Genomic DNA, 21705 nt, shown 5'->3' on the forward strand with positions numbered 1-21705 from the left:
GGCTGGAAGTTCACCTTCCAATTTGTTTCATTCATCCTCGAGATACGGGCAACAGTAACAAGGCCAGCATTTATTGGCCATTCCTAGTTTTGCCCTGGTGGTAGCAATGGGCCACCTTCTTAACCCTGTCACGACCAGGTGAGAAGGAGCCAACTGGCTCCCCTCTATTCAACCTCCCCACTTGGTCACAACAAAGGTTTAAGTTTATTTTTCACAAGGATGTGCCTTTTCTGAATCCGAATGTGCTTAACTATTTACGTTGTGAGCAATAAGGAGCTAATCAATTAAAGAAGAGCAAATTTATTAACTACTAAACCCGAGAGAGAAAAAATAATAAAAACACAGTGTCATACACACAAACAGGTATCAGAAATAAGGGCAGACAGAGCCCAATAAAAAAAGTTCAAAGAATAAATGATCAAGTGCCCTTCCCTTGTCCTCAAGGCGTAGATGTTTCAACCTTGGGGCAGATTTGGATTAGCTGATTCCATGGATGCGGTCAGATAAAGAAGATGTTGCAATTATTATGAGATCTCGGTTCGCCCGTAGGTTTCTGAAAGCTGACTTCTCCATCCGGGTGACACACACTTTTTTTCCAAAAGAGAGAGAGGGAGAGAGTGCAGCTTTTGCACTTGTTCCCTCTGGTGAAACTTTCCTTGCACTCTGCAGTGGCTGTAGCCTGGCCTGTTATATTTCACCCATTGTGTATTTCCAAGGAGTTTTGGATGGGTCTGTCTGTGGTAACCATTGTTTCAATATCCAGCACTTTGCATTTTAATGTTTCTGCCTTAGACAGTGATGATTTTCAATGGATCTTTGAATTATAGAAAATGTCCCTCTCTTCACACTCCCCTGAGGGTGCCTAGGATGCTTTTTCACCTCCACCTTGGAAGATGACCTGGCATTTTCAAGTAATTTGTTCAGTCTCATTTCAAAGTCCTTTTTTCAAAATTAATGGGGCACAGCCTCGTGACACCCCCTGCAGTCCACACAGTGGTAGTGCAGTCCCAAAGAGTTGTTAGGTGGGAAGTTCCATGATTTTGACCCGCTGCCAATAAAGGAACTATATGCCACAATCTTGATTATGTCTGTCTCCTTATTTGCACCAAGTCCTGCACCCATCAGCCCTCTGCTCACTGACCTACATTGGCTCCTAGTTAAGCAATGCCTCCATTTTAGAATTTTCATTCTTGTTTTCAAATCTCTCCATGGCCTCTCCCCTCCCTATCTCTGTAATCTCCACCAACCTTACGGACTTACCTGTGCTCATCTGATTCTGGCCTCTTGGGTATCCCTGATTTTAATCGCTCCACCATTGATGGCCATGCCTCAAGCTGCCTAGGTCCTAAGCTCTTAAATTCCCTCCCTAAGACTCTCCACCTCTCTACCTCCTTTTCATCCTTTAAGACACTCCTTAATTCCTACCTCTCTGACCAAGCTTTTAGTCATCTAGCTCGATACTTATATGGCTCGCTGTCCAATTTTGCCTCATAATGCTCCTGTACAGCACCTTGAGATGGTCTATTACATTAAAGGCGCTATATCAATGCAAGTTGTTTTTGCTGGTTGGAGGTGGTGGTGCTCTCATGCACCTGCTGCCCTTGTCCTTTTGGGAGGTGGCATTCAAGAGCTTAGGAGGTCCTGTTGAAAAAATCTTAAGGCAGAATGACGCTCCTGATCCCAGTCGGATAACGGTGTTTACCTAAAGTAAATAAGACACCAGCTGGAAACAAATTTTAAAATATCCATGAACTGCTGAGGTAATTGTGTGTGATTTGAAATGACTTCTATTTTAAGTTACTTTTTTATTGACTGAAACACCAGTCACATTAACATCCAATTACACATGAACAGGCACAATTTGTGGTAATCACACACAGTGTAATGGCTCAGTGGTGTCCTAGCAACAAAAAGAGAGAATGTATCCTGGAGGACTAATAATAATTTATGTCTGGAAAGTGAACCAGGGCTCAACTAAATGAGTAAGGAGAGCCTTGACATCAAGAACCTGACCAAAGGTGATGCCAATCACAGCCTGTGTCGAGTTATCAGAGAGTGGTTTTTGATCCTTTCTAAGATTTATTTGCTTGAATCACAAATATCTAAACAATAGCAGAGATGCATTTAGGAAGTCTGATAAGGACATGAGGGAGAAAGGAGCAGAAGGATATGCGGACGGGGTGAGATGAAATAAGGTGGGAGGAGGCTCGTGTGGAGCATAAACACCAGCGTTTGTCAGTCAGGCTGAATATCCTGTTTCTGTGCTGTAAATGTTCTGTAATAGCACTTGTTTATAAGAGAGAAAAAGAGCTGCAGGAACCTACCAGAAAGGAGCAGGAAGAGATTGGAAAGGTTTCAAGGGCACAGGGCTGGGTCAGACAGGAAAGATGAGTGTGGTGGAATGAGGGCAATGCATTAAGGCAAGTCTTCTTAGGGGGCAGAAGAATGACTTGAATGTATTACATTGTCCCAAGGTGCTCCACAAGAGCATTATCAAACAAATCTTGACATCGAGCCATATAAGGAGATGTTAGGACCAATGAGCAAAAAAGCTTGGTTAGAGAGCTAGGTTTTAAGGAACTTCCTAAAGGAGGAAAAAGAAGTGGAGAGATTTAGGGAGGGAATTCCAGAGCTTAACCCCCCCCCCCCCCACGCCCCCCAGGAAGCTGATCATCCACCAATGGTGGAGCAATTAGAATTGGGAATGGGCAGGAGGCCAGAATTGGAGGAACACGACAATCTTCTAGGGTCGTAGGGCTGGAGGAGGTTGCAGAGATGGGGGAGGGGTAAGGCCATGGAGAAATTGAAAAGAAGGATAGAAATGTTATTGTCAAAGTGTTGCTCAACCAGGATTGACACAATAGGCATCAGTTGGGAGTGACACACAACAGCTCACTCCCAGCGTAGAAAATAGACTTGATTCTTCTAAACATCCCCTTCCAAAAGTGCCACTAAACAGGCAGCTGAATTGCCATTATGGGGTTACAGAGAATTTGGTTTCCTCAGAAACATGGGGCAGAATTTTGCCCTTGATGGGCGGGCGGGCCCCACCGACTCGGCGGACAGGCAGGCAGCCAATTGCCGTCGCCGAAACAGGCCCCGCCGCCATTTTAAGTGGGCGGGACAATTAAGGCCCACCCAGTGGGAAACGCCATGCGCTTCCTGTGCGGCGGGTGGGGGGGGCGGGAGTTGGAGGGAATCCCCAATTGTCAGAGTGCGCTCTAACGCGCATGCGCGCGCAAAAGAGCGCCCATCTCCCTGAGGCAGAGCGCCGCCTCAGGGAGATCGCTGAAAGGCTGGCAAATATAAAAAAATAGAACGATAACAAATTCATTAACATGTCCCCTTCACGTGAAAATGTCACACGAGATGGGACACGTTAATAAGATAAACAAAGACATCATTAAACGTTTTTAAAACCGCGATCAAACCTCAACCCGCCACCGGATGAGGTTCGCAAGGGCCCCTCAAAATCGTCAACAATTGGCAAGTTAAGGGCCTTCATTAACCTTTAATTAACGGCGGGCACGCGTCCGGCTGCATAGCGCGCCCACCGACTGAAATATCGCGATGCAGCGCGCTGATGTCGGGACGCTCGCGCGACATTTTAAGCGCTGGCGTGTGATCTCCACCACCCACACGCCAGCCAGAAGATTCTGCCCATCGGGTGAAGAGCTGATTGAAGCTTGGATTGAAGCCAAATGCTTTAATGAACTCAGTCTCTGTCCCAGTGTAAACCATGACCATGAGTGAAATATTAGCATATTGAGCTCTGGCACTTGTTAAAACGTTAGCTCTTATTGAGTGGTTAATGCCTGCTGAATCAGGCAATTGGTTAGAATAACCCGGAGACTCATTTGATAATGTGCTAATTTGGAACAGATCAGGCTCTTTTTCCCAAAGCTTTTCCTGAAGTAAACAGGCCGAACCTTCGATGAACAGAAACCCCATGTCTCCATTCTCTGTCATATTTTTGTTAATTCAGCTCAGGTCTAACAGCTAACTCCCATCACAGTAAATTATTCAGTAGCTGAGAGCTCTCTACCTCTTGGAAGTGAGGTGGGCCAAGTGGATCGAGTGTCAGTGGGGGTACAATTAGGAGACAGTGATCCTTGTATTGTATGCTTTAGGATGATGATAGCAAAGGGCGATAGGCCATCCAGTGTTAGAATAATTAACTGGACGAGAGCCGACTTTGATGGGGCAAGAATGGAGCTGGGCCAGATAGACTGGAAAAAAAGATTAGCGGGAAAAACTGTAGATGAACAATGGGCCACCTTCAAAAAAGAATTGGTTCGGGCACAGTCAAGGTATATTCCATTGAAAGGGAAAGGTAGGGTAAACACATCCAGAGCTCCCTGGATGAAAAAGATAGAAATTAAGATAAAAAAGAAAAAGTGTGCTTATGACAAGTGTCAGGTAGAAAATACAATTGAGAACCAAGAGGAATACAGAAGGTTCAGAGGGGAGGTGAAAAAGCATATTAGAGAAGCAAAGAGGGATTATGAGAAAAGACTGGCAGCCAACATAAAGGGGAAACCCAAAGTCTTCTGTAGGCATATAAATAGTCAAAGGGTGGTAAAAGGAGGAGTCAGGCTGATTAGGGACCTAAAAGGGAATTTACACATGGATGAAGAGGTATTGAATGAATACTTCGCATCTGTCTTTACCAAGGAGGTAGATGCTACCCAGACCATGGTGACAAACGAGGAAACTCTGTGACTAGAAGGGTTCAAAATTGATAAGGACGAAGTCATAGAGTCATGGAGGTCTACAGCACAGAAAAAGGCCCTTCAGCCCATCAAGCCTGCCCTGATCAAACAAGTACCTAACTATTCTAATCCCATTTTCCAGCACTAGGCCCATACCCTTGTATGCCATGGCATCGCAAGTGCACATCCAAACACTTCTTAAATGTTATGAGGGTTTCTGCCTCTACCACCCTTTCAGGCAGTGAGTTCCAGATTCCCACCACCCTCTGGGTGAAAAGATTCTTCCTCACATCCCCTCTAAAAGTCCTGCCCCTTACCTTAAATCTATGCCCCCTGGTTATTGATCCCTCCACTAAGGGGAAAACCTTCCCCAATTTAGAACTCTGATTTCTGGCCCAACCTTGTCCTTTTCCATAACAACGTTGAATCTAACAGAGTTATGATCACTATCTGCAAAATGCTCCCCCACTGATACGTCTACCACTTGCCTGGCTTCATTCCCTAATATTAAGTCCAGGACCGCCCCCCTCTCTTGTAGGACCATCTACATACTGGCTTGAAAAGCTCTCCTGGATGCATTTTAAGAATTCAGCCCCCTCTAAACTATCACACTATGACTAACCCAGTTAATGTTGGGGAAGTTGAAATCCCCCACTATTACTACCCTATTATTTTTATACTTCGCTGAAATTTGCCTACATATCTGTTCTTCTATTTCTCTCTGACTGTTTGGGGGCCTATAGTACACTCCCAGCAATGTGATTGCCCCTCTTTTGTTTGTAAGTTCTACCCATATGGTTTCATTTGAGGAGCCTTCTAAGATGTCATCCCTCCTTACTGTTGTAATTGATTCCTTGATCAATATCATAATACCCCCTCCTCTTTTACATCCTTCCCTGTCTCGTCTGAAAACCCCATATCTTGGAATGTTGAGCTGCCAATCCTGCCCCTCTCTCACCCATGTCTCTGTGACAACAATGACATCATACTTCCATGTGTTAATTTGTGCCCTCAACTCATTTGCCTTATTCGTCAGACTCCTTGCATTAAAATAAATACCATCCAACCTTGCCAAATTCCCTTGTGCCTTAACTGGCCTATAATTTCTATACCTTCCAGACTCACTTGCTCTCTCTTCTAATTTAGGCTATGCATCTCCCCCTGCTGAACCTCCCCACAGATTCCCACCCCCCTGCCAAGTTAGCTTAAACCTTTCCCAACAGCACTAGCAAACCTCCCCGCAAGGATTTTGGTTCCATTCCAGTTCAGGTGCAACCTGTCCACCTTGTACAGGTCCCACCATCCCCAGAAACAATTCCAATGTCCCAGGAATCTCAAGCTCTCCCTCCTGCAGCATCTGTCTAGCCACACATTCATCTGGACTAACCTCCTATTTCTATAATCACTGGCACGTGGCACCGGAATTAATCCAGAGATTACTGCCTCTGAAGTCCTGTTTTTTAATTTGCTCCCTAGCTCCTTAAAGTCTGCTTGCAGGACCTCATCCCTCTTTCTACCTATGTCGTTGGTACCAATATGTACCACAATCCCTGTCTGTTTGCCCTCCCCCTTTAGAATGCCCTGCAGCGGTTCAATGATATCATTGACCCTAGCACCAGGGAGACAACATACCATCCTGAAGTCCTGCCTATGGCCGCAGAAACACCTGTCTGTTCCCCTTACAATCGAGTCTCCTACCACTATTGCTCTGTCCCCGTGCAGCTGAGCCATGAGTGTGGCTGCACTCCCCAGAGGAACCGTCACTCTCACCATTTTCCAACACTGAAAAACGGTTCTCGAGCAAGACGCACCCTGGGAATTTCCTGACTACCTGCCTGTCCCCTTTCTTCCGACTGATGGTCACCCATTCCCCGTCTGCCTGCACGTCCGTAAGCTGTGGGGTGACCACATCTAAAAACGTACTATCCATGAAAGTATCAGCCTCACAGGTGCACCTCAGTGCTCCGAAACTCAGAGCTCAAGTAGCTGCAGCTAGTGGCACTTCTTGCATATGTGGTCAGTCAGAGCGCAAGGAGTGTCTAAGACTTCCCACATGTTGCAGGCGATACATAATACGGGACTGAGCTGCCCAGCCAAACCTCTGGTTGAAAAAAACCCCTTGCTTTAAGTTAAATATAGTAAAAAAGTTCAATTATTTATATACTTTAAATAACTAGAACTCTTACCTTTCCTTAGCTTAATCTATTTTAAACTGGAGAAAAACACTTACTCACTACTCACCAATCAGCTCTCACCTTTGTGCTGACATCACTTTTTGAAGCTTCCCCACACTCGCGCTGGTTCTGTTCTCTCCGCTGCTCTCTTGCGCTATCTTGTGATGTCACTCTTGTTATTTTCAACAAGAACTGACTGCAAGACACTCTTCCCAGATTGCTTCCCCGTGATGCTAACTGTAGGACACTCTTTCCAGACTGCTTCACCACAATGCTGATCGCAGGACGCACTTCCCAGACTGCTTCACCGTGATACTGACTGCAGGACACTCTTCCCGGACTGCTTCACCACAATGCTGATCGCAGGACGCACTTCCCAGACTGCTTCACCGCAATGCTGACTGCAGGACACTCTTCCCAGACTGCTTCATCACAATGCTGACTGCAGGACACGCTTCCCAGACTGCTTCACCGAGATGCTGACTGCAGGACACTCTTCCCGGACTGCTTCACCACAATGCTGACTGCAGGACACTCTTCCCAGGTGTTGAATAGACTGTCAGTACTTAAAGTTGACAAGGCACTGGGGCCGGACAAGATGCATCCAAGGATATTGAGGGATGTGAGAGTAGAAATTGTAGGGGCACTGGCCATAATCTCTCAGTCTTCCCTCGGCTCAGGGGAGGTGCCAGAGGACTGGAGAATTGCAAACATTATGCCCTTGTTCTAAAAAGGTTGTAAGGATAAGCCCAGCAATTACAAACCAGTCAGTTTAACTTCAGCGGTGGCAGGATTTTAGAAACAATTATTCAGGATAGAATTAGTAGTCACATGGAAAAATATGGCTCAATGAGAAAGAGCCAGCATGGATTTCTAAAGTGGAAATCATGGTTAACTCACTTGTTGGAGATTTTTGAAGAGTTAACAGAAAAGGTCGATGAGGGTAATGCTGTTGATGTGGTGTACTTGGACCTTCAAAAGGCTTTTGATACAGTGCCACACAACAGACTTGTGAGAAAAGTCATTGTTCATGGAATAAAAGAGACAGTAGCAATGTGGATACAAAATTGGCTGAAACATAGGAATTGGAGAGTAATGGTCAATGGATATTTTTCAGGCTGGAGGAAGGTTTGTAGTGGAGTTCCCCAGACGTCGGTATTGGGACCCTTGCTTTTCCTGATATATATTAATGATCTAGATCTTGGTGTGTAGGAGACAATTTCAAAGTTTGCAGATGATACGAAGCTTGGGAGTGTTGTGAACTGCGAGGAGGACGGTGTCGAACTTCAAGAGGACATAGAAAAGTTGGTGGAGTGGGCAGATAGGTGGCAGATGAAGTTCAATGCGGAGAAGTGTGAGGTGGTGCATTTTGGTAGGAAGAACATGGACAGGCAACATAAAATAAGGGATGAAATTTTGAAGGGGGTGTAGAAACCGAAAGACCTGGGTATATATGTGCATAGACCATTGAAGGTGGTAGGACAGGTGGAGAGAGCAGTTACTAAAGCATATAGTGTCCTTGGCTTTATTAATAGGAGCATAGAGTACAAGAGCAGGGAGGTTATGCTGAGTTTGTATTAGACATTCATTAGATAGCAAGTGGAGTATTGTAAACAGTTCTGGACACCACATTATAGGAAAGATGTGAACACATTGGAGAGAGTGCAGAAGAGGTTTACAAGAATGGTCCTAGGCATGAGAAACTTCAATTATGAAGATGGATTGCAGAGGTTGGGCTGTTCTCCTTGGAGAGAAGGAGGCTAAGAGGAGATTTGATAGAGATGTTCAAAATCATGAGGGGGCTGGCCAGAATAGACAGGGAGAAGCTGTTCCCACTTGTAAAAGGATCACAAACAATAGGACACAGATTTCAAGAGATCTGCAAAAGAAGTAAATGTGACATGAGAAAAAACTTTTTCACACAATGAGTGGTTCAGGTCTGGAATGTACTGCCTGGCAGTGTGGTGGAGGCAGGTTCAATCGAGGCATTCAAGAGGGCATTGGATGATTATTTGAATAGAAACAACGTACGGGGAAAAGGCAGGGCAATGGCACTAGGTCATAATGCTCATTTGGAGAGCTGACGCAGACACGATGGACTGAATGGCCTCCTGTGCTCTTAAAATTCTGTGATTCTGTGATTCCAGCATTTCAGAAGGCAGGAGCTTTGATATTACAAGTCATTTGGTACAGGTTTAACTATACTGCTTAAATTTATTTAGAAGTAAAATTATATTAAGAATGAAACTCAAATGACTAATTACTTATTTTATTTGTGAAGTAGATTTACTGCCTTGAATTGAAGTTCTTCCAGCTTCTCTCAGAAAGTGTTGAGTCAGTTGATGCTAATCTGAAACTGCCACGAAGGGTAAAATCAGGCGGGGTGTAAAATTAGTATTGCACCTGATCTCACTGGTTTCCTGATGAGTATTTTAGGTCAAGATCGTGCTCAACCCCACCCCTGCCCTCCACCAACCACAACCACAACCCCCCACCCACCCCGCAACTCCCCCACACACAGTTTCTCCAAGAGCGCACATGAAACATAACTAATGGAATGGGCTATCACTTATCACTTGGCCTGTTCTGTGGAAGGGTCATGAGGACTTGAAACATCAACTCTTTTCTTCTCCGCTGATGCTGCCAGACCTGCTGAGTGTTTCCACGTAATTCTGTTTTTGTTTTGGATTTCCAGCATCCGCAGTTTTTTGTTTTTATCACTTGGCTCCCACTTCCTGGGAAACATGTTGGAACTTGAGGAAAGGCCTGGGATGGGAAGTAAATTGAAACAGAAACGACCTTTGATTTGCACAGCATCCAAGGGCAGGTGAAAACCTGAAAGAATCACTTAGTGCAGGAAGCTGTAGGTACATTAATTTGTTCAGGCTCCCCTGATAGAACTTGTGTAGGTTTGCCATGCGTGCGATTGTAGAGGAACCACAGTTACATCTAGTTCCATTCTACACTGTAATATTAATGGAGCAGGACAGTAGTGTTTAGAAGTAATCACCTCTTCAGTCAGTGATGTGGATCTTTTCAGAAACAGATTTTAATTGCATTTCTGATCTTCTAAATGAGTCATTTTACGCCACATTTCATCACTAAAGCTACAGCAGCTTATTTGACACAATCTTAGCTCCAGTCTCAGAGGGCGAAATCACCCCGAACAATCTTGGCAAGTTTACATATCAGCACAAAATCAAAATACCGTGGATGCTGGAAGGCTGAAATAAAAAGAGAACATTCTGAAAATACTCATCAGGTCTGGCATCTTCTGTGGAGAGGGAAAGAGAGTTAATATTAATTTCAAGTCATGACCTTTCATCAGAACACATTGGCGTGTTTGGATAAAATTCTTTTGTCTGCTATTTTAACCACTGCATTAACCATTAGTTTAAACGTTAACATGTTGACTATTAACTGCACGGAGCAAGTTTGATTGCTTGTCATCATTTGGCAAACCTAAAGCAGACAGAGATAAGAATTGGAATCATGGCCTGAGGTTATGCATTATGATCTTGTCTGCTATTTGGAGCTAAACTTACCCAATGCCTGTTACTCCTTACCTTACTCCTGTTAAATCATAGAATGATATAACACAGAAGGAGCATATTTGACCCATTGTACCTGTGTTGGCTGGCTAAAAATTTATTTGCTTTTATTTCGAGTAACATTATCCATTATTTCCTTCAAATGATGAGTTGAGCACACAGAGTTTCCATTTTAAGGCTTTTACTACCTAGTTCGCACCCTACACACCTCCAGAGCCATTTGGTGATGGATAACTGGCTCACTATCTCCTTCCCTACAGTGGGCAAGTGCAACATTGTCCCAGGAATAGGAATGCGACCGTTGAGCACCTTGAGCCTATTCCGCATTCATTTAGACCATGGCTGATCTGTATTATAACTTAATCCACCCACCTTGGTTCCCTAACTTCCTTTAATACCCTTGCCTAACAAAAAGCTATCAATCTCAGTTTTGAGGTAGGGATGTTACAAATGGAGCATATAGAACTGTCGAGTGTTGATATCCGTAATACCATATGGAGGCAGGGCTGTCATTCATGTCAGATCCAAGGCACAATATCACTGATTCTCACAGTATAACATAATAAGCAGAGATGTTCTCAGTGCAATTAAGAATGTCACTCAACGTTGCTGGCCAACTTCACACACATCAGCCACAAGTTGGCATTAAATAACAAACATCCATTCGTGCCTATTATCAAGAAACATTTTGTAAGCAGAGCTATAGACACTCAGAATGCTAAGGTGTGACAGGGTATGAATTTCTATTGTATGTTGCCTTGAGTCATAGCTGGCTAATTATGCTAATTCAGGATGGAATGATTGGCCTCATTTGATGTTCCTGGATATGCTGGATCTTCAAAGATGAAATATCATGAATTTTACAGTTTTTTAACTGCGTTTTGAGACCTTTTTTTTTGAGATGTTATGAGAAGAAAAAAGCCATTTCTTTTTTCATTTCTGCTGGCAAAACTACAATTTTTGAATGTTAATGTTGATGGCGGAGTGAGTCACTCGAGTTGTTTGCCTGAAGCCCTAATCTTTGGCCAGTTTTCTCACCTTGAGTCGTAAAGAGTTACAATAGTCCCTGAATGCTGCCTCGCAAGGGGAAACTGCCTGAGGATGCAAAGAGCCAGCAGCAGCAGATGTAAATGGTCACTGCTGGACATCAAAGAGCAGCCACCTTGATATGGCTGTCAATCACTTTGACGTTTTCCAGCGGCAATACAATGGGATTATTGTGCAAACAAAAATCCAGCGTGACACTTGCAATGACACTTCACTGTCGGAGGTGCCATCTGTAGTATATTGTAAGATCTGAGCATTTTGTTATGCTGCCCTCTCTGTTGGGAAGATGTAAATAGAGTTAGGTTAATAATGGCTGCCTGTTGAGCATGTATACTCAAGGCAATGCACAACAGAGAGATGACCACGAGGCTGGGATGGAATTTTTTTTTTACATTTCATTTGAGAAATAAAGGACTGGAGAACATTGTGACATGTTTTTTGAACTCCTAAAGTTGATTTCAAAGACGTTTGAGTGATTTGAAATATTACTCCATGTGCACATCATATTCAGGTGCAGAGTTTGTCAACACGGTATGTAATTGAAAAAAATGGTACTGCTGACACATTTGGGGACAATGGGGGAGTATTATGAGACAGTGGTTTGGTAAAGCTGAGTTATTTAAAAATCCCAGAGGGAAACTTTAAACAACTGTCATAGCCCATATTTTTAAGTGGTATGTTTGAGATGCAACTCTAAATTCAGGAATCGGGCCACCAGTTCTCGAGAGGTTTTATATTAAGCTAAAGGAAACATGTTAAAATATATATACACATGGCTACAAATTACTACGATCATAACTTTTAACAAATTCCCAAACTAATCTCCATTAAGGCAACAGCAACTCATAGACTTAACCAAACACCAGGCAAAACATTTTCACCTTATGAATTCAAAATGAGGTTCTTCTCATTTTGGTTCCTGTGGAGACAGTTGGAGGCTTACAGCTACTTTGACCTTACATTGCCTCTGCCCCCCACACACAAAACTGCTATCCTTATACCTTGCATAGCTCATTGAATGTAAATTTTCATTGTATCACCAGACTCTTCTAACAATAAAACCCCTTTCATAGTATCAATTTTATGAGTAATATAAACATATTTCATGGTCTCTGCTAGCTAGGCGCCAGATTTCACTCGCCTTCTTGAATGCTCTATTCAAAAAATGGAAATGCACTCTACCTCTCTTGCATCTCAAAACTAGTACACATCAAAGAACCCAGGCCAGCTGGCTTTAAAACAATTAAGACACACCCACAGACTAAACCTCCATTTTAAAAGAAAAACATTTTCCAATGATATTATATACATTAGTAACTTCATGACAGGGAGTTCAACCCTAACAAAGAGGACTGGCGTAATTACAAATTGTAGTATAAGGGTCTGGTATGTACAGGGTTTATGTGGTTGCCAAATCAAAGGGGGAGAGCGTGACTTGGGAAAACAGTACCACCCACACAGTGAAGTAGTCACATGACCCAGACCTAGGATCAGTGTGGTGTTGAGCAGAGACATGTAAAGACCTAGACATGGAGGTAGTTCCTTGCTTGTACCCTTTGCTGTGTATAAGTATATAATTACAAGTAGTTAATAAAGACTTGCTGTTAACTTACTGAAGACTATGAAGACTTTGTTCAGAGACACTAAACTGTAACCAACATCCTCCCAACATGGTGGCAGAAGGGAATCAAATCCCACAACCTCACTAAAACACTGAAAGACTAAGTAAAGGAAAAACATCAAAGGAAATTCCAACCTGCGAGAAGCTCCCAACAGAAGCTGAAGATGCTGAGAAAATTCACCCAAAATGCTCCAGAGAAAAGACAGAGGTTTATACTGTAGTGTTGAATCTCCATTGGAAGGCCAGCTTCAGAATGCAGGGTCCACAGAGCCTGCAAGGGTGAGCTAAATCTTTTAAAGTTCCAGGCTGTAACTAGTCCTGAGACTAGACCTGAGACTAGTCCTGAAACTAGTCCTGAAACTAATCCAGAGTCATAAGTGGCATTTGAACAAAGCCCGTCACTAATTCCAAATCTGAGTCCCAAACAATCGTGTAAGATCAAAAAAAAAATCAATTAATTGTCCCCAGAATGTCACGACTGTCCAACTCGGAAAACAGCAAACTTACACTTTAATTTGAATGCCTCGTTCAGAAAAGCAAACCACTGAAAAAAAAATGTTGGCAGACAGCTGACCCAGGCCGCCATTGTTAAAAATGCTCCTTCATGAAGTGTGCCGTCGCCACTTTTTCAGAGCCCACCAAAACCAGCAAGCGTGGGAAATCCTTTGTATTGCATTGAACAGCAACGCCATCTTTGAAAGTCTAAAAACTCTTAAAGCTGCACCCACATCTTAAAAATCTTCAACACTTCCAACTCAATTTGGGCCAACCCAAGGGCCAAATCCAAGAGGAAATGTGACTTCCTTGAGGAGCGACTTTCACATTAGTCGAGTACATCAGGTCGCAGTAAAAAATCAGAGGAAGCCCAGATTATTGCCTTTTTATACTGGTTTGGTGATCTTGAGAACCTTGTTAATATGGTGCAAGGCATTGATGAATCCACAACCAGTTTTGAGGAGCTATTAACAGCCTTTGGTGAATATTTTAATCTGCAAGCTGAGGAGAATGCAGGGATTAAAAAGAGGCATAGAAAACCACCAGCAAAGTGATGAAAGAGGAAAACAGCACCCTGAACAAACCACATGAGGGTACCAGAGAGGCACAGAACTTTCCAGAAGTCCCAGGAATATATCTTTTTGGAAAGTCTGAGCCAGAAGTCTCAATAAACACCATTTCTTTCCAGAACTGTACCAACAGCTGGTGGTAAATGACAAGGGAAAAAACCTGCAGCAGGCAGAGTAAGAAACAGTAGAAGTAAAATCAGAAGATGTTCATATCAAAGCTGAACTGGAACATTTGAAGTGCAAGATTCAAGCTGAGTGTATACCTTTGAAACCACACGATTAACCTAAAGTCTTCAATGAACCAAACTGATCGAAATCTGAACAAACAAATTTCAGAGACCACAGAAGGAGGAAACAACAACCCTCAATTCCATGGTTGGCAAATCAAAGCGGGAGTTGGTAAAACTCAACCATTTGTACAGCCAGGCATGCAGAAAAGATACACAAAGAAGTTGCAGCCTTGAATGACTCTTTGAAGAACCAATGCATGCCCCTAGAAAAACATGGAGAGTTAAAAAATACATTAAATGCTACTTCAGAAAAAGTTGTATTGGAGCTATCAGTAATGACAAAGCAATACACTGAAACACAGAATGAAAAGACAAGAGCTGACCAAGAAGATAAACATATAATTGCTAACTGTCCTTCAGGATCAGATTCAAAATAACGCATAACCCTTCAGCAACATGGCAGGATAAGGAATACCTTGAGAAGCAGAATGGCAGAACAGCAGAACAAACTCAATGAGACTTTGGTAAATTACAAGAAAACTCAAAGTGAAGTAATTGAGCTTCCCAAAGAAAAGGAAAACCGGTTGAAGGACTTCAACATGCTACAAGGATCCCTCAGGTCAGAGTTTGTTCCTCTGGAACATTATAAAGTGAAACAAAATAAATTTAATGCCACTCTGAAAGAACTGATGATCCAGTTTTCAGAGAAGACTCAGGAATATTGAACATCCCAGGTGGAAGTCGATAGGTACAAGAAAGAGACTGCAGCACTGAAGAAAACAGTTGCACATTTGGAAGAAACCTTGGAAGAACATTACATTTCCAAAGAGATATACAAACAAACAAAAATCAAGAACATAGAATGGCAAACAAAGGTGGAAATTATCTAAAGAGCACGAGGTGTCCCAAAAACAATTGGCAGAAGTGCAATTACAGAGCGTGAACTTGATGGATCGCACAAAGGAATTATACTCTGCCAAGGAAAACTGATCAGTTTAGAGAATCACGTTTGGAAGAAGAGCTTGATAAGGAAAAACCGAGACCTATTTCATTCATTTTTTCAAACACTTAAGAGAGGACTTGCAAAGCTTAAATGATGAACTTGTACAAACAAATTCAACAAAGACAGAACTTCAATTAAAACCTCATGAACACCAAGCATCTGACATCCCCAGGAAACACGATAAGAAAGGCCTGAAACAGTAGAAAAAATTAGACGACTCAAAGCCTCATAGACATTTACAGCACAGAAGGAGGCCATTCAGCCTATCGTGTCCACAGTGAACAAAGATCTGACTACACTAATCCCATTTCTCTTCGCTTGGCCCATAGCCCTGGAGGCTATGGCAACATAAGTGAATATGTAAATACTTCTAAAATGTTACAAGAGTTCCTGACTCAACCGCCCTTCCTGGCAGTGAGTTCCAGACACCCATCACACTCTGGGTGAAAAAATTTCCTTTCAACTCTCCTCTTAGCCTTATACCCCTTACCTTAAATCTATGTCCCCTGGTTATTGACCCCTCTGCTAATGGAAAAAGTACCTTCCTATCCACCCTATCAATGCCCCTCATAATCTTATACACCTCTATGAAGTCCCCTTTCAACCTTCGCTGCTCCAAGGAAAACAACCCCAGCCTATCTAATCCTTCCTCATAGCTCAGACCCTCCAGCCCAGGTAGGATCATGGTAAATCTCCTCTGCACCCTCTCCAGTGCAATCACATCCTTCCTATAATGTGGTGACCAGAACTTCACGCAGTATTCCAGCTGTGGCCTGACCAGCGTTTTATACAGTTCCAGCATAACCTCCCTGCTCTTGTATTCTATGCCTCAGCTAATAAAGGCAAGTATCCCATATGCCTTCTTAATCAAAGCAGCCCGCTTGATTGGCACCCCACACACCACTAAAATATTCACTCCCTCCACCACCGATTCGCAGTGGCAGCAGTGTGTACCATCCACAAGAAGCAGACACTCACCAAGGTCCCTTCGACAGCACTTTCCAAACCCACGACCTCTATCATCTAGACGGACAAGGGCAGCAGACGCGTGGGAACACCACCACCTGCAAGCTCCTCTCCAAACCACTCACCATCCTGACTTGGAAATATATCGCTGTTCCTTCACTGTTGCTGGGTCTAAATCCTGGAACTCCCTCCCTAACAGCACTGTGGGTGTACCTACACCACATGGGCTGCAGCGGTTCAAGAAGGCGGCTCATCACCAACTTCTCAAGGGCAATTAGGAATGGGCAACAAATGCTGGCCTGCATTATAAAAAATGCTCAGTCAAGCTCATGGAAATGGAAGGAGACACTAACAATGAACTGATCTGGGTGTGTAGGAAGGAAGAAATAAATTGTTCTTTTCATTATTTCTGGTCGAATATTATTTTTGTTAAACATATACTGGTGTTAAGGAAAAACATTTTTTTTACATGTAAATTACTCTGGAACTGAGCGATTGTTGATGTTGGTTTAGTCATATTGCATTCTGGGAAATTATGTACCATTTTACATTTTAATGTATAGGTAGTTTTTTTTAAGTGGGGCGGGAGTGTAGTATAATGCATGATGTGAGCATTTTGTTATATTGCTCTCCCTGTTGGAGAGGTGTAAAGACAGTTAGTTCAATAATGGTTGCCTGCTGTGGGTGCACATGTTAATCTTACTCAATGCAATACTCAATATCTGGAAGAATTTTGCCCTTGTTGGGCAGGCTTAGTGGGAGTGGGCGGGGGTGAGAGGGAAACTGACCACTGCCCACTATCAGGGCTGGACTGCGATTTCACACTGGTGGGCCAGTTAAGTGGGGGGGGAGGGGTGGGGTGGGGGGGGGAGGGTGGGTGGGGGGTTGGTTGGGGCAGGGGAGAAGGGCGAGCAGGGAACTTCGGGTAAGCACCGGTGCTCACTGGAAGAGCTCCCTGAGGCACATGAGATGAAGAGTTCTGTAAAGCAAAAATAAAGAGTTTTTAAATGTTAAAAATCATGACCCCTCATGTGACTGTCACATGAGCAGGGATATGTTATGAATGAGATGTAAAATTTTTAATTTTATTTTTATTGGCTGTTGGAAACCTCATCTCGCTAATTTAAATTAATTAATGCTTTAATGGCCCTAATAGGCCTTCTAATTGTCGGCGGGCGGGCTGCAGATTCCCACATGCGCCCGCTGACTGAACTATCGCATTGACGTCGGGACACTTGCCCGAGGTCATCGTGTGTCATTTCATGCTTGAGCAGGTTGGGTGTGTGTCCACCCTCCAAGGTGAAAATCCTGCCCATCATCTTTCACATAAGTCATTCAGCTAAGGCCCCAACTGTCCTTTCAGATGGATGTAAAATCCCTTGAAGCCATTTTGAAGAAGAATTGGAAAGTTCTGCCTGGTAACCTGGCCAATATTTATCCACCAATCACAGTCACAAATATAGATCTCCTGGTCCTTGTCAGACTGCCGTTTGTGGAAGCTTACAATAAACCATATCTCATCCCTAGTATTATGACTTCAAAAAGTACTAGGTTGATTGCAATGCACTTTGGGATAATTATTATTTAGGAAATGCAAATCTCCAAAGCCAAGTGGTAGCCTCCTCATTTGCTGAGTTTAAGGCGATTAGCCTACCGCTCTGTAGAGGGGATGCTCCTCAGTAATGTGCAGCACTGTTTGTGCCTTTGCACAAGTGCCTATGGGGTTTGTACTGAGGCCCCAGTGATAGAGGTTGGCTGCACTGGGATCTTGGCCTGTCCTGAACCCATTTAGCAAGGACCACTGTCACGGTGGCATTTCAAAGACTGCCATTCGACAGGTGGGGTTTGTCACCCAGAGCTTGTGAGTGACTTCACGTGTTTCCCATTCCTTCATCCAAAGCAGGCCTGCTGGTAGATCTTGCCCAGGAAGGATGTTCTTTGAGGTGTCCTGAGGTCATGAAAAGCACAGTGTAAATGCAGATTCACTTCATTTTTACATCATCAATCCTCAGGAAAAGATAATGTTCACATACCAAAATGTGCACATTGAATCCTTTAAAGAACATAATCTTCCCCTTCATTGATTCTTTGATCAATCTAATTTTCTGTTTTTGAAGAGCGGTACATTAAATGTTGAGGCTCTGTATTTAGTAAGACAATATTGTATTTCTCCGACAAGAACCTCTTGATTGTATTCCTGTCTTGTTTGTCCACATTTGCCTAGCCAAGATCAGTTATGATGAACTAGCTCAGTCACAGGAAGTGTTTCTTTACACAGAGAGTCATGAACAGCTGGAGTGGATTGTCAGGGAGGTGGATGAAGATGAGACCTTGAGTTAATTTATGAAGCATTTAAACCCTGCATTGTGAGGTCAGTCAGGTTGGTATTTTCAAAGGATGAGATCATGTATTGAGGGTATCTCTGTCACATAATCACTCAATGCAGGTTACAATTTTAGAAAGAAAGGACAAATGTTCATTTGTATAGCGCCTTTCATGGCTCCAGAATGTCCCAAAGCCTTTTAAAGCCTTTACTTTTGAAGTGCAGTCACTGTTGTAATGTAGGAAATGTGTCTGCTAATCTGTGCACAGCAAGCTCCAACAAATAACCAATTGATAATAACCTGATCGCCTGTTGTTCGAGGGATAAATATTGTTCAGAACACCAGGTAGAATAGCTTTTTTGTGAATAGTACCCTGTGATCATTTATGTCCATTTGAGAGGGCAGGTGGACCGCAGTTTAAATTTTCATCCAAAAAATGTCACCTCTGATAGTGCTCTGTTAGGAATGTCAGCCCAGATTTTATGCTCAAGCCTCTAGAATGGATCATGAACTCACAACCTCCCGGCTCAGAGGCAAGAGCACTATGATTGCAAAGCAGAGAGCGGAACCAAGTAAGAGCAGTGCCATTCAGCTGGACAATAGAGTAGAGGCAAGGGAAGAGGATGGTGTGGTCAACCATGTCAAAGGGTACAGAAAATGCGCCACAGTTGGATAAACAAGGCCAAAGATAAAGAAGAACTGGATTCATATGAAGCCACTCAAAATATGAATTGGCTATGAAACATTCAGACCCCAATGACAAAGCTATATGGTTGTTGGAGTGAAACAGTTAAACTGGATTCATGAATATATCTCAGAACATCTCTCAGAATGTAACACACGGTGGGTGTATGTTTGTGTGTGCATGCACTAATTATTATTTCACACTAATGCCTGCCTAAGATGACTCATTTCATTTCTTGATGTGTTTTTTATATTATTAAATTCTTTAAATTGTTTAATTTACATATAAATATTGGGAAACCTGAAAAGCTGCGATTTGCAATGGAAATGCTACACTAAATGTTGTCAGACAGCATTTAATGTCTCTGATATTGTGATGAAAGTTAAGTGTACACATTAATATGCCAGTGGAGGCATCTGCATATTTCAAAAGCAAAATACTGCAGATGCCTGAAATAAAAACAGAAAGTGCTGGAAATACTCAGTTGGCCAGGCAACATCTGTGGAATGAGAAACTGTTAACGTTTCAAGTCGATGATTGTTCTGATGAAATTTGGTGATTGACCTGAAAACTGGCCTGTTTCTCTCTCCACAGCAACTGCCTGGCTGTCTGAATCTTTACCTGAAGTAAAGGCAGATAAGGAATCTCCTGCTCACAATGGGCTTCAGTTCTGTGCAACCCCCACTTCTTCCACCTTGCCACTGGTGACTGTGACTTCAACCATCTGGGGCCTTTAAGCTCTGGAACCCCTCCTCAGCCCTCTCTGCCTCTCGCCCTTTAAGACGCTTCTTAACACCTACCTCTTTGACCAAACAGAAAGCTCATTTGAAAGCTAGCTAAAGAATAACAGGAACTCTGACTCCTGTGGGCTTCTGGACTCATTTGAGTGGAATGAAGTGATCCAAATCTCTGGGTAGATGGCTCCCAGCTGCTCCAATACCTGCTCCTGCCCAATGACTAGGCACTGATTCCTGCTGGTTTTGAGTGAGATTCAACCCCAGATAAGAGATCTAGATGGACCATTTGATGAGTTGGTGGTGGTGCAGTTTGGCTGTGAAGCTGCCAAAGAAGCTTTGCCTAAACTTTTTGCTTTTTTCACTCTTTGATGCTGAATTATTTTACTCTGCTCTTTCTGCCATTTTTTTTTTGTATTTTGATTTTTATTTGTTGATTGTAAAACTCGCTTCAATGCAGCCCCTGGCTGTGACTGATGTTGCTTTCTTAATAAATCTTTGAATGAAATGAAATGAAACTTTGGGTCACCCATCCTAATTTTGTCTCCTTTTTGGCTCAGTGTCAATTTCCTTCCAGTTGATGTTCAGTTGATATGTTGAAAGTGCTAAATAAAGGCAAGTCGTTGTGTGGCAACATTGTAAACACATTTGTGAGGAATATATTTACAATTTCACTGGAAACACCAAACAGAGGTTTTGCTTGCATACATATTCATAATTTATTACACACATTAAACATGGGACTTTGTTGTCCCATGGCCTATGACAATGTGTTCAAATCATTATTTCAAGGGGCTATCTGTTGTGCTATGGGTTCGTTTGGTGCCTAAATGAGATCTTCAGACCTATTAAAAGTGAACCATTTATTGTTAACCTTTAACTATGTACAGATCCCAGTTAATGTCATGCATGGTGCTGCTGCCATGAAGGCAGGCTGCTTATGGACTGTTCTTTCTAGGCTGTTCTCTCAGTCCATTACCATGTGACGCTACACATCATACCAGGGGCGGTGATATTCTCCAGTCCCTCGTTAACCCTTGCCCTGCCGACCACCTTTACCTTACAATGGTGTGCAGGCATACACAATATCATACAACATCTCCCATTCTTCGCAAAAGAAAACTTTCCTCCCTTTCAACAGAATATAACAACACAATCTTTACTTGCTATCCCTGCTCCTGCACTTCAAATCTCTTACTTTATAAATTCAGATCATCTTGAGACTTGACAGTTCTTCAATGTCTCGGTCTGTCACATTTGGAGGAATGGCAGTAGCACTCTGTGTTTCTGGTACTTGGTTATCTCCATTTGATTCGCTCTTGGTGCTCCTTCGCATTTCTCTTTATTAACAACTCATCTGCTTCTCTTGGATACTGTGGGTTTGTCCCATTCCTTCCGAAGGGAATGTGCACTTCGTCCATTCCTAGAGTGAACTCAAATTTTCTTTTTCTGTATTGCGTGCCATGCTCCTGCTTCACAAATGGAACCTTCATTTCTACTTGTTTCATAAGCTCAGCCAAACATTTATTTGCTCTTTAATTTTCAAATCCTTTTGCAAGCTTATGAATCTTCTCATTCAGCTTAGCTTTTGCTT

The 21705-nt window shown here is 42.9% G+C and overlaps 1 protein-coding gene across 1 annotated transcript in view; it reads left to right on the plus strand.

Annotated features, from left to right (window-relative positions):
• Positions 1-21705, plus strand: part of LOC121291960 (sodium/potassium-transporting ATPase subunit beta-1-interacting protein 1-like) — a 506522-nt gene that overhangs the window by 319341 nt on the left and 165476 nt on the right. The gene's annotated exons all lie outside the window — the stretch shown is intronic.

Source organism: Carcharodon carcharias, chromosome 19 (genome assembly GCF_017639515.1).
Source record: "Carcharodon carcharias isolate sCarCar2 chromosome 19, sCarCar2.pri, whole genome shotgun sequence".
Taxonomy (NCBI): domain Eukaryota; kingdom Metazoa; phylum Chordata; class Chondrichthyes; order Lamniformes; family Lamnidae; genus Carcharodon; species Carcharodon carcharias.